The sequence below is a fragment of the Callospermophilus lateralis genome, unplaced genomic scaffold (genome assembly GCF_048772815.1).
Source record: "Callospermophilus lateralis isolate mCalLat2 unplaced genomic scaffold, mCalLat2.hap1 Scaffold_261, whole genome shotgun sequence".
NCBI classification, from domain to species: Eukaryota; Metazoa; Chordata; class Mammalia; order Rodentia; family Sciuridae; genus Callospermophilus; species Callospermophilus lateralis.
Genome location: NW_027513386.1, coordinates 1,183,863 through 1,198,301, shown reverse-complemented (window position 1 = coordinate 1,198,301; position 14,439 = coordinate 1,183,863). Strand labels below are relative to the sequence as shown.

Below are 14,439 nucleotides of genomic sequence, written 5' to 3'. Positions count from 1 at the left end.
CTAGATGTCTCATTGGGCTAATTACAGACCACTCACAGTAATATATTTTCAGTATTAAAGTGTAGCATGATGTTAAGCCATTTTAGCTTTCACACATACATGTTGCACTTCTGGCTGATAATGGAGAAAAATTTGCAGCGTTACGCTGTTATGCTAGGTTGCATCCATTCTTTTAAATGGCGTCAATATCAATGTCATCATCTTTGTTGTCAGACTTCACAGTTTCAACTTTCGGTACACTGGCAATCTTTGAGTACACCACCTCAATGTTCTCATCTTCATCTTCTTCACCACCAGAAGATTCTTCCTCTGCTTCCTTCAACCACTTTATAAATGGTTCTGCTTTGAAACGAATCTCTTTGGCAAGTTCTTTTGATACATATTTTTTAGAGGCCTTTTCCGACCAGCTGATGATGACCTCCTCTTCTAAAAGGTCTGCGTCATACATTTCCTTCAAGATATGTGGAATCTTAGAGAGGAGCTGAGCTTGATGCATTGCCACCACACACTCCAAACCATGAAGAAGGTATGGTTGAGCTTTTTTGTTATTGTGACAAAATCATAAGAAATGGCACCTGTATTTCTTAATCTGTTCTCTAATTTTCTCATTAAAAAGAACTTCAGTTAGAACAAGAGGGCCCATGGCTTTTACATCCAGCCTTTCTGCTTCTGCGACAATTTCTTTGTCTGATGAGTCAATGATACCCTCTTCTTTTTTTTCTTAACAAAATAAAACAGAATATTGACACGCTCTTCTACAGTTCTTTCCAAATCATCACTGAGTGTCAGAACTTTTGCGTGGTCACTAATTTCATCCATTCTACGCCTCTGAGCTTCTTCAGTTGAATGCTCTCCCCAATCTTCATCCTCCTCTTCTCCCTCAGCATTTGGAGGAGGACTGATTTCATTTGGTGGTGGTGGTAGTGGTGTCTCACTGCTGGATACAGAACCATTTTCCTTGTCTTTGCCCTTTCTATTTTTCTTTTCCTTTTCTTTCTTTCCTGGACCACTGTCACTATTCTCAGGTGGGTTTTTGAGAATAAATGTGCAGAGTTTTTGATGTGTGTCAAGCATGCCTCGGTAGCCACAGGCTTTACAAGAATTACCTATTGTTTGCTTCTTTGGATTGACATGCAGTTCTGTTTCAGGATTCTCACACTCAGGACAGAGAACAAATTTTTTAAAGAATCCATCCAACATGTCTTGCAGCTTATTCGCCTCATGAGATCCATTGACAATGTAACGGTCATTCTTAACATCAAACTGGGTCTGTGCTCCCAGCTCACAACCAAAATATTTGGTGGCATACGTTGGAGGCCGATTAAGCACCTTTGCAACGTCAACCATGTTGACTATAACTGTCTTGATTCCATTTCCTTTTCCCTCAACCTTGGCAATCAGACGGGGCATCTTGTAGCGATAGAACTGGTCTGACACGCTGCGGTTGACATTGACAAACATTTTGGCTTATTAGTGGCTTTATCAATAAGATGAAGAGATCTTTGATTGCAACTTTTTGGTATCTTCTGTCTGGAGAAGAAGGGATGACATAAACGACTGCAAGAGTTCTCGGTCTCTGACATGAAAAAATTTTCGCTGCTGAGGCTGTAAGCTCCTTGCTTGTATGCTATGTTTCCCCAATACAGGTACCAATGGCTGCGCAACAGCTGATTTTCGTCAAATAAAGACATAAACCCAATGCGGCTCGCCCGGAACTGGGAGGAAGAGGCGCTGGAAACCGGGTCCGGAGCGGCAGGGCGGGCGAGCGGAGGGCGGCCGGGCAGGTGCCGCCGCCGAGCAGCGGGAAGGGCTTTCCCAGCGACGTCCGCGTCCACACCGGCAGCGCCGATCCTGGCGACCTCTGGAATCTTCTCGCTCTGACTACCAAAAGTTCTTTACAAATAGGGTTTCGGGTGGAGAGTGAATGTAAATGTCAGCACATGTGAAGAGTCAGTCACATGATGAATTGTGGAAAATATGTAGGAAAGCAGATATAAATAGAGACATTAGGAAATCAGCAAAAGTATAAAGTGTGTAATTTGTTTGATATTTTCAAACGGGTTGAGTTTGAATGTATAATCTTAGGAAGAAACAAATATTTTGTCACAAATTGCATTGATCTTTGAGAGCATTAGGTAACCAGGACATGGATGTTTTCATTAATCCATGCTCACTTTCCATGTAGGCTTTGGTAAAATCATAAGTGTGACCTTTGCATTTTGTATCCAGAATATTATTGTGAAAATGTATATGTAGATAAGGTGATATGAGTATTTCTTTCACCATTTCTGTAGCAATATTTTGTAGACGTATAAATTAGTATTCCGGGTACAAATAGGTGTACCCTGTGTCTATGAATATGCAGATAATGTATGAATAGATCATACTTTGTGTAAATAATATAACTGGTTCCACTTAAAATAATGCATTGAATTGATATCTGAAAACATAAAAGAAATCTCATATTGATATACAATCATTCATACCAACCAGTTATACATCTAATGGTAATATTAGGGTTATGTTTTATTCTGAAAGGTCTGTGAGTTTTGCTTCAAAAGTGATTATGCAAAGCAAAAATAATGTGTTTGGAAAGAAGTTTCATGAAAAGAATAGTCAAGAAACCTGGAGGTATACATGTGTTCTGAAGCAGGAAGTGATTGAACGTGAAACACATGCCTATAAATTTGCAAAATATTGGATGAAATATATATTGTATGATGTGCATTAACTGCAGAAATAGTAATGTACCAGTGTTGAATAAAAATGAACATCAAAATACACATCATGTCCCATAGAAATCTACTTGCATTGATGTTAATCTGGGTCAGTTACTGTAGAGTAGAATTTTTAGGATATTTATGCACCATTCACTGAAGTTAGTTTTCAGTACTAGGAAAAAAAATACGTATTTCAGGTGGATGAATATTTCTGAGAATAATCTTGTGAAAATTTGATTATAAATCCACATAAATCACAAAACATTTTAAACACAAAACACACACGGACATTAAAATGTAGCAATATATATGCCAATTTAAATTCATCTTGAAATATATATCATCCACTGATCCAAAACTATTTATTTAATGAACTTGGATTTATGTATAATGTTGTTCAGCTAGGAAGCTCCCCAAATAGATTGAATTTACTGTTCCAACAGTGTTTAGGAGGAGTGATCTTCTAAATGTGTATGCAAATATGTGCTACACAAAAATCTTCCCACTCTCATCCAGGACAATGCCTTGATATTACCTTCACCCCAAGTAATACGCAATTGGAGGAGAAGAGTTCGAAAATCTGTGAATACATATCTGGAATGTAAAATGCTCAGGAGTTCACAACCTTGCAGGTTGCAGAGGAGTTTTCAAAAGTAAGGGACTGGCTTGATAGACCCAACCTGATCTTTTATTAAAATTGGGAGCCATCTTGCCAGAAAGCCGTGAAAAGATAATTTTGGCTTTACTATAAATTACTGCAAATTCTGAACCTGCTTGGAATGCCTGCCCGTGCCTTGAACTCATCCATGCCTGGCTCTCTGACCAGATAACAGTGCTCTCTGAAACATTAGTGACACCTCATAAATATTTTCCTTCCCAGGCCAGTAAACGACCCTCTCTGAGGCTCTAATGGTCCTCATAATTTCTGATGTTGGGGCCAGCAAAAAAAATGTAAACTACCATTAGTGTGATGTTTTCAAAGTTCTGTTATCTGTAAGCCCCTTTTGTGTAACTTTCTGGGCTATATAGCTGTGCTGCAGGAAAGGTGGTGTTGCTGTCTTGTTCCCGCCATTTTGGGATGGAGAGGCAGCCCAGCCGGTTTTAATAATAAGCTTGCCTTAATTTGATTTTAATTGGAGTCAGTGGTCTTTTCTTGTTTCCTGGTCTAACATTTTGGAGTTCCCCTGTGAGATGAGGCTGCCCGATCTGATCACAAAACCAGACTACTGAAAATTCTGAAGCTGGCCTTCCCTCCAGGGCACCGGGCTGGAGAGCCACTCTAGGGGGTGCACAATTTGAGATGTTACAAGGCCTTGGGGTGAGCCTTCAGTCTGGGGAGCACTGCAGTGAACCACCGCACTAAAACTATTAGCAAGCACCTGGTAGAGGAGGCCTCCATAGGTAAGTGACGCCTTTATAACATCTGATATCTGGTTAAGGGAGATCTTTTCTGATGACAGAGAGGTGGCCTGGGGAGGCTCACATTCACTCCTTTCCAGGACAGTACTGACAATCGTTCTATCCTCTGTTCTGTTCTGTAGGGAATTCCTCTGGAAGGGTAGAGAGGTGCGAGGGGCACGCAGGCGCTCCTACCCCGGAGCTTTAGCAAGACGTTGCATTGCTCCTCTGTTTTTCTGTTTCTTCACCGGGTTTCTGTTTCTTTGTGTTTTGTTCTGTGTTCTATATGTTTTTTGTTTGTTTGTTTTTGTGCGTTTATTTGTGTGATTTCTGTGGTAAAATCTTAAGGATATTGGACGTGAAAATGGGTAAAAAAGCAAGTAAGCCTGAAACCCCTTTGGGCTGTGTTTTAAGGAACTGCGATGAACTTTACCACCCTTTGTTAAGCAAGATGAGAGAAGCCCCTAACTGGCTGCCTGGAGCACACCCACTCCAGATGGCAATGCCTGCTGGGGAACGAAGAACTGAGTATATCCCAGGTTAACAAGTGAAACTCCTTAAAAACCCCTGGTGCCTCCAGATCAAGAGAGTCACAACCTTTGGGCAGAGTCCCCTTGTTTTTCCTTTGTTAGCAAAGCAATAAACCTCCCATTTTATTTTTCTCAAAACCCTGTCCTCATTATTAAATTGGCTTTAATTGGTTTCAAGTTCAGGAACCGAACTTTATGTTAAAAATTTTGATACCCCCCCCGTCCCAGAACTTTTTAAGAGCTGACTACTGAAATGTTAGGAGATGGAGCATGCTTGGGGTGGAACCAAAACAGAAGAGCTAATCCTGTAAGTAAAAGGAGGGACTGAGGGACTCCCAGCATCTGCCAAAGCCCTGTTGCTTCAGGGAATTCCCTCCTTCGTCCCCTGCACTGCAAGGATTATGCCACCTCTGATCTCTTAAAAAAGAGAAAAAGAAAAAGGGGACACTAAATGCAGTAAAGTCACCATGGAGACCCTTGGATTTACATTTCAGGTTGCTCCGCTGTGAAAACATCTGGTCCCCTTGTGGGGACATCTGTGGTGCCACTGGTGTAGGAGATTTTTCTCTTATATGCTCTGTTGTAAAGGCTTCTGTCTGTCAGACATAGTCTGGAGTTCCTTTGTTTCTGTCTTGTGGCTTTTTTCTGGCCCTTTAAGACATGTGAAATAATCTGTTGATATTATAAATTGTTTTCTGAGAATGATCTTAGCTGAATGTGTGTCTAAATGATGATGTTTCATTGTAACAATCTGGTATCTGAATGGGTTTTTGAAGCATTGCACAATCTTGCAGTTAAAAGTCGGGTTTAGGTAATTGTTTAGTTTATGATTTCAGATAATTCATGCCAAAGAACTTAAATACTTAGGATGGAAAACTAAAGAACTCTACTTCCAAGTTGGCAAGTAACTTCCCAATCATTCAGTCTTTTTTTCACGAATTTTGAATTGGGTAGCCTGGAAAAATGTCACTGTGTGTGCCAGTGCATTAATTTGGACTAGGATACTGAATCATAGTATGGTATCTGTTGACAAAACAACTTGTAATTATATAAAATTTTGTGAATTGTATTTTAAACTTGTATCATAATTTTCAACATCCTAACCAGAAAATTATGGTTAAAATGCCTTAGGTCTGAGGTGTCTGCTCAGAATAGCCATTTTTTCCTGCTCCTTCCAGACCTCACCCAGGACTTATTTTCAAATGCAAATGAAAGAAGCCTGTAAACTCAAAAGAAGACTGATATGAGGCCTAAGGGGAAAAAAGGTATGTTGTGTGGTATTTACTAATCACTGGCCAGTCATTTTATCTAGGACTCATTATTTTTTCCATAGATTCTTTATTTATTTTTTGAGCTCATGATTTTGATCCTACAGACCTAGGTTAATGTTTTTCTGATCAGTTCTATCTTTGACCAACTGTGGAATTTTTAAAACATTGCAATGGAGATTTCACCTGTTAAAAGCTACAAGGCCTTCACTATTATTATGTGTGCACACTTTTGTTATGTGTTGCATGTCTATATATATACATATGTCCATATATCATATATATGATACACAAATTAACATATATAATAAACACTTATATTAAAAAATCACTCATAAAAACAATTTTAAAAAGTGGATCCAAAGATCTTTAATTCACGTGATTTAAATGTTTCAATTATAAATTGGATAACAGATAAATATAAATGTCTTTAAATTTAAGCTTACAAGTTTTTCTAGGTGTTCAAATATCTAATAAAATATTAATGTCTACAAATGGTCTGATATGCCTTTGTTCTAGGACTTTTCCTTCAACCAATAAATATGGTTTACACTGTTCAGTACATTTTTCTAATATTTTGATAAATAAGTAAAGTAAATTTGATATGGGATTACTCATTCATGAGTACTTTTGTTTGATATCTGATTGATATACTAAAGTCTGTATAAGTACGCATTATATCAAGCTGGTGTTCTGAAGTTGTATGGTAAATAAAATATATATTGGGGATTTATTTAACTGTTATCAATAAGATATGTAAAGTTTTATGTTACTTTTTACATTGTGGAACAATTTAAATATATTTTTAAGTTAATGATACCCTAATCTATGTAAAGGTTAAAAACTTCCAGCTGTTCTTTAATTCATGTTTTAAATGTGATATCATATGGTGTTAGCTAATGTTCATGTGACCTCAAACAATTTGTGTAAACTTTGTAAAATGATATTTAAAAAAACAAAGATCAGCTTTAGCACTAAAACACTTAAGATTTATAAAGAGCCCTGCCTTGCCTGAGATAAGGCTCTGTGTCCCATCTTACTACATGTGAGAATGACTACGAAAGCAGTAGGTCAGATTTATTTCATTTAAAGTTATATTCAAAAGGTTTTTTTTTCTATCAAGATTAATAGGATCTCAAAAATGGGATATAATGTATAACTCACCCAAAAAATTCAGGGTAGCTATTACATGAACTAAGTATTTTTACTCTTGTTAAAAATTTTTATTTTGTAATTTCCTTATAAGTGATCTAATGATTTCCTGTTGGTGTTTTACAGACGTGTTGCTTTAAGAACAGAACATGGGTTAATTTAAGATAATAAGTCATCACCTACAAGACAGACAGAATAATAAGATCGCAATTAATAAAATATAAATTATTATAAAGTTATAGACATTAACAGGCTGTTAAAATTTATTTGCTGGTTGTTTCAGATTAGGATTTAAAATTAAATTTAAGAGAAAAGGGCCAAGAAAACCAATATTTGGCTCTTGCCCACTGAGTCAGTCTGAATCCAGGAAACAGGGGACTTCTCTAAGAGCTTTGCAACTCTGGGCCACATAACCTCCTGATCAGGGAGATTAATGAGACCACTGGAGAACATAAAGCCAATCAGTGCATTTGCTACAAAGAGGAGAGTCATCAGAGAAGGGAGACATCCCTGATTCTTCCGAGAGAAGCCACATGGTCAAGCAAGACCTGGACCCACCTAGCGCAAATGGCACTAGCAGAACTGAGAAGCTGCTCTCAAGTTTCCCCAGGAATGACTCCCATGAAAGCTCAGCTGACTGTTAACAATAGATAGAAACAAAAGTCAGTTTGACTGCTTCATCTTAAACACTTAGAAAAGACAGTTGAAAGCAAAATACATCCATTCCTGTGTACTTTATATAATAATAATAACAACAATAATAATAATAATAATAATAATAATAATAATAATAATATTTTTACGTATACACTTTATGTTAGCCTCCCAAAATAAGTAAGACTGGAGGGTACAAAGAAGGATTCTCAGACAGGAATGCCTGATAACTATAAAGAGAGACTATCAGGAGGAGCTACCAGAGGCAGAAGTTTTTAGTTTAAGGCCTACAGATATTCCTAACCTACACAGGTAGGCTTGGTGTTTGCTAGTACGATTATCCAGCCCTGAGTAACAAAATTAAATGTTTCTCTATTAGACACAGAGGTCATACTAGTGAAAGGATTTTGCAAGATCAGATGACATTAAATTATTAAACTGTATCTTATGGTGAGGGACAATTGTACAATAAATGTTAAATATTAAGTTGACAGTCCTGATAACTGGGGATATTAAAGATTGGTGAGGAAACTTCATACAGTGACATGTTCCAGCTGCTGCAACATTTATTCAGTACGCATGTTTTTTGTTTCTCTCATTGAAGAACCCATCCCCAGATGACTTTACAACCTGTTCTTCCCCAACCAGACTTCAAAACGAATTGACTTCTAAAAGGCAACTCATGTCCCTCAACTGACTTCAAAAAGGCAACTCATGTCCCTCACACCATGCACCCTCACGTCACCCTCTCTCAGCTCAAAAGAAGCCAAAATGAGAGACGACTCTCTACTTACACCAATGGAGACAAAAATAAATAGACTATCAATATAAGTAATTAATTAAGTCAGGTAATATCAGGGAGACCGGTTTTCGGTGAATTCTAAATTTTTGGAGTCTGTTACCCGAGGGATTAAAATTTCCTCAGTGCTCTTCCCCTACCCTATCAAAGATTTGAAAGGGACACATAAAAAAAGGGTGGAATGATAGACCCAACCTTATCTTTTATTAAAATTGGGAGCCATCTTGCAACAAAGCCATGAAAAGATCATTTTGGCTTTACTATAAATTACTGCAAATTCTGAACCTGCTTGGAATGCCTGCCCATGCCTTGAACTCACCCATGCATGGCTCTCTGACCCGATAGCAGCCCTCTCTGAAAATTTAGTCACACCTCATAAATATTGGCTTTCCGTGGCCAGACAATGACCCTCTCTGAGGCTCTAATGGTCCTCATAAATTTTGATGTTGGGGCTAGCAAAAAAAAAATGTAAACTACCATTAGTGTGATGCTTGTAAGAGTTCTGTTATCTGTAACCCCACTTTTGTGTAACTTTCTGGGCTATAAAGCTGGGCTGTAGGAAAGATGTGGTTGCTCTCTTGTTCCCGCCATTTTGGGAGGGAGAGGCAGCCCAGTTGGTGGAAATAATAAGCTTGCTTTAATTTGATTTTAATTCGAGTCAGTGTTTGTTTCTTACATCCTGGTCTAACAGGTAAACACTCCACAAACATAGAGCTCTGCCCGCCTAAAGACTTCTTGAGAAACTGCCTCTGAGGTTGGGTACTTGAAATATATGCTGTTGTCAGGAGCTTTAGCTTCTTTTCTAGTGAGACCATTAAAGCTGGGTGTGCATCTATGTGACTGGAGGGCATAGTTTCTTATTTTCCAATGAAAATGAGTCAGCAGTGCTTAATTCTCTCTTTGTAGGTAAACTGTGACCACTGGGGGCTAAGTGTCTCCCCGTGTGGACTGTGAAGCCATTTGGTCATCCTCCATTTAGGTGGTGTTTCTTGGTGCTGCACTGAAAGTTTGGTATTTACATCACAAAATACAAGGAGTTCAACTGGGACACAGTGCTGGAGGGAGTTCTGTCACATGTGGTGTGTCAGGGACTGCAGGAGAATGCACTAACCAGGCTTCTATCCCACATAGCTTTCCCATTGACCATATCAACCTGATTCTGATCATTTCCTTGAAACCTCTCCATATAACAAGATGCTTTTACATATAAGGGTCTCCTAGCTGCACCATGTCAGCCACAAGGCATTTGGAAGTCAACTGGAGTTCCACGTGGCCACACCTCAGATATTTAATCACACACCTGCACACCACAGCTCTGGGCCCACCACTCAGCAGTCTCAACTTACTGGCATCTCTGTTCTTCACCATTTTCATGAAACCCAGTCAATCAAGGCACTGTCTGGTACACTCATTATCAGCAACAGGAGATTCAAAGGTTCTCCAGTGCCAACTGGTCATGGGAGTTTCAAAAATTTAAGGGTATTTATGTAGCCACATTTCAAGGATAAAGTTGGAGGCACTGTGTGTTTCAATTCATTCAGGAACCATTAAATGTTGAGGAACCTCATTTCAATGAATGCTCTGGAGAACTCTCAAAGGCAAGGCTTCCCAAAGAGTAGCCAAAAGGTCACATGAAGCAAGGCCCATTGAGGTCTACAATGTGAGGTCCATGTGTGTTTTGAATCTCAACTATGGCTGCCAAGTCTTTCAGAATAAAATCATGTGATATCCTGCCTGAAATTCCCAGTGATCAGTCGAAAGCCAGCCTTGGCCTTGATCTCAGTTGCCAAGGGGGACTCTCACTCTCAAAACATTCCCACATGGCCCTCATCTTCTTCCACATAGACTCTCATTATAACCTCTGGCTGGAGATTCCCATGAGGGGTGCAGTGCAAGAGAGTGTCTAAAATAAGCTCCCTTGGCGCTCATTTGCCTAAAGTCAGGGTGGCCTGGACACCATTTCCGTGAACCAGGAGTGATCAAATAGGCCTGCCTTTACTACTGCTCTGCATCTCCAATTTGAGGCCTACTGACTGTGGGGTTTAGATTCTTTATGTGAATTGGAATCATGAGAAAATCCAAGCACCTCTGCATTGCTTGGAACAATTTATTTGACCCAAAGGATCCCTATACTCACTTGATGAATGGCTGCAACCTAATAGAGGAAGGAGAGAGACATCATCCACAATGACTGAATTTTGCCATTTTGGTTTTGGATGCACACATGGGATCTTTCTTTAGATCCATCCGGTGCTGAGAATCTAAGCCACAGCCTCACACAGGGCCAAGAGTCTGATTCAGACACATCCCTTTCAAAGCAATTAAGCAAAGAGCCACAGGTGATGCCCATTCATTTCCCTATGAAAACTGTTTTCTTCATGCTTCACAAAGGGGTGGCCTGAGGCAAAGACCTTCCTGTCATTCAGTGAAACAGAAAAATAGGTAAGCAAAAGGCACAAAGGATGGTTTCTCTACTGAGACTTACCTGGTCACACTGATATCTGAGTTTTCTAAGATGCTCGCCATTACCTTCAGCTATTCAGTACATAGCCATGTGACAGAGCTTGAGGTGGTACCTATCTTGGACACAAAACCATGAGACTATTCTGCAGACTGGCCAGAATTCAGGAAGAAATCTGGAACTTAGGAAGATAGTAGGTGTTGCCCATCGATAAGGCAACCTGCAGTCCAGTCATAAATTGGGCAGGATGAATGCTGGGAAGCTTTCTACTAGACAGGACACATACATTGATGCATTCTCTTTTCTAATGTCTACAACCACGGACACAGTGGGATACACAGACATAGAAACACTCGCCTTGTCAAACGACTGTCTAGAAACAGTCCGCTGCAAACCAGACATACCACCTTTTCTACCTATTCTCAGAAAATGAGACAATACCACAAACTCACACCCACAAACACAAAGGCACCTCCTTCCCCCAAGTAAGTCTGTGAATATCCAGAGTGTCCTCTGACTGGCGGGCCATACTATGTTCCCCCAAAATGGCCTGTACTGTGTCAGATCTGGTTTCCTTGGCCAACTCTGTGAAGTTGTTAGGAGCCAGCGGTGAGCCACTACCTACTTACTCAGGAAAGGCCCGTCTTCAGAGCTCTCCTGGCATTTGGCCATCCTCACATCAGTAGGTACCAAGAAAAACAGAATCTGTCATTGGAAAAATTAAACCTAAACAAGTAAGCCCACTGGGACTGGGACTGGGACTGGCTCTGGGTGCCTGGCTTCCTGGATCCCAAGTTCAGAGAGTTCCATCACCAAAGAAGTAAGGTAGGTCTCTTCCTTCAGGAACTGAATGAGGTCAATGCCTTGGCAAACACTTTGTCCTAACAGTTGCTTCCAAGGGTCCCATGAGATGGAGGCTGCCCCTAATTTCTGTGACACTGTCACAAGTTAGAATGGTATATCAACCATAAGCACACGGGAACAGCTCTCCATACAGGCCTGGTTTGGTCCATCTTCTCTACATTGAGAAGAAAGTGGCTGATTCAGACACACCACATCATCCTGACAAGGTTGTTTGCCATGGAAGATGACTTTAGCTCTTTCAGGTCCTTCAAGCTGCCTACCTCTTTTCCAGGGATCATGTCTGCATGGACCTTTGAGGTTCTCAGCAGGTGGAAGATCCCCTACATTCCTGTATTGTAAGACCAACTCTGTCCCTGCTCTTCTGTAAAGTTAGATTGAGGAAACAGTGTATGTTTAGGGTCAATAACATGTTGGATTTGGTTTAGGAATCGTTCTGCAGAATGAATAATGGTATTTGAAACTGCAATATTTACAAGAATATATATGTGAAATATAAGTATGAAACCATAAATCTAGGTAACATTTGAAGCCCAGAAGGGCATTGGACCAATGATTCTGATACTTAGGATTGAATTACATTCTGCACAGAGGTCTCAGATAAATCAATATACAATGGCATAAGAACTTGTACCTTGCATGATTGAACGTAGAAGAGAACATTCAGTCAAAAAAAGGGTAGTCGGTAGGATTAGGAAGATAGTCGGTAGGTTTACAAAGAAGAGTGAGTATAGGATTAGGAACAAAAGTTTACTTGCAACAGGTTATCGATTAGAGTGTGAATGTAAATGTCAGCACATGTGAAGAGTCAGTCACAATGATGAATTGGGAAAAATATGTAGGAAACAGATAGCAATAGAGCCATTATGAAATCAGGCAATGTATAAAGTGAGGGATAGGATTAGACATTTTCAGTAGGGTTGAGTTTGAATATATAATCTTAAGAAGAAACAAATATGTAGTCACCAATAAAATTGACATTTGAGAGCATTAGGCAACCTGGAAATGGATGTTTTTAGTAACCCATGTTTACTTTCCATTTAGACTTTTGTACAAGCATAAGCGTGACCTTTGCATTTTGTGTTCCGAATATTTCTGTGATTAAATGTATAAGTAGATCAGGTGACATGAGTATTTCTTCCATCATTTCAGGGAGCAATATTTTCAAGACGTAAAAATTAGTATTGGGGGTACAAAGAAGTGTACACTGCGTCTATGAATATAGAGATAATGCATGAATAGACCATACTGTGAATAAATAATATAACTCGTTCCACTTTAAATAATGGATTGAATTTTTATCTGAAAATATATAAGAAATCCTATATTGGTATGCAATCATTAATTCCAACCAGTTATACATCTAATGGTAATATCAGAGTTATAATGTATCATGAAGTTTATGTGAGTTTTGCTTCAAAAGTGATTATGGAAATTGAAAATAATGTGTTTGGAAAGAAGTCTCATGAAAAGACCAGTAAGGATACATGGAAGAATACATGTGTCCTGAAGCAGGAAGTGATTGAAAGTGAAACAAATTCCTATAAATTTGCGAACTGGTGGGGAAATCTTAAGGGCCCCTCCCAGCTCTCCCTTGAGCATGATAGCCAGACCGAGGGAATTAGGAGTGGCACGGGACTCGTGGCGCAGACCTCCAGGCCACTGCTCCCACCAGTGCTGACAATTGAGGTCTCTTGCTCCAGCTTCCGGGGGCATGGCTTCCGGAGAGCAAACAAATTTGCTGGGGGTTCTCAGGCCCAAGCTCTACAAACTTAGGGTCTGAGGGAGACAAACAGGAGAGTGTGCCCAGGTGTTCATGAAAACTGGGCTCCCAGGAGCAGCAGACCTGGCATGTAGCCAGTATTGTGGTGAGTGTCACAGGTGAACGGGGCCTGGCTTGAGGAAACACAAGAGAAGGCCCTAGGCACTCAGGATTGAACAACCACCCAGTCTGGGAGGAAGAGCTGCTGCACAGTGATTGGTTCCCACCTATTGAGAGGAGAAGCTTGGCCCAGTGGGCACAGCTCCACCTACTGGAAGAGAAGTTTATTGCAATCTATGACTGCATTTATTATTATTATTATTATTTTAATTTGGGTTTTTTGTTTGTTTGTTTGTTTTGTTTTCTTCCATTTTCATTTTTTTTGTTGTTGTTCTTTAACTTTTTTAAAATGTTTTTAATTTTTTTAATTTTTTATTTTTTTGTTATTATTTTTTTAAATTTAACTCTTAATTTTATATTATCATTATCATTTTTTAAAAAAAATTATTTTCTTTCTTTATTTTCTATTTTTTTCTATTGTCTTTTCATTTCCTTTCCATTTTCTTATTTCCCCTTCCTTGAATTCTACCTGCCTACTCTCATTCTCTTTAGTGACTTGTTCCCTTCCCTTCTAAAATCTTTCCTCCCAAGCATCAAATAAATTTATAAGAGTTTAGGGAGTGTATAATAAGACACATATTTCATATTTTGAAAAATCTTGAGAGTGTATACACACACACACACACACACACACAGAGACATTAAAAATAGCAATATATATGCAAACGAAATTCACCATGAAATATATATCATCCACAGATACAAAAATATTTA

The 14,439-nt window shown here is 39.2% G+C and overlaps 1 pseudogene; it reads right to left on the bottom strand.

Moving 5' to 3' along the window:
- Positions 1-172: 172 nt before the first annotated feature.
- Positions 173-1,461, bottom strand: LOC143640437 (eukaryotic translation initiation factor 5 pseudogene; annotated as a pseudogene).
- Between the last annotated feature and the right edge of the window lie 12,978 nt (positions 1,462-14,439).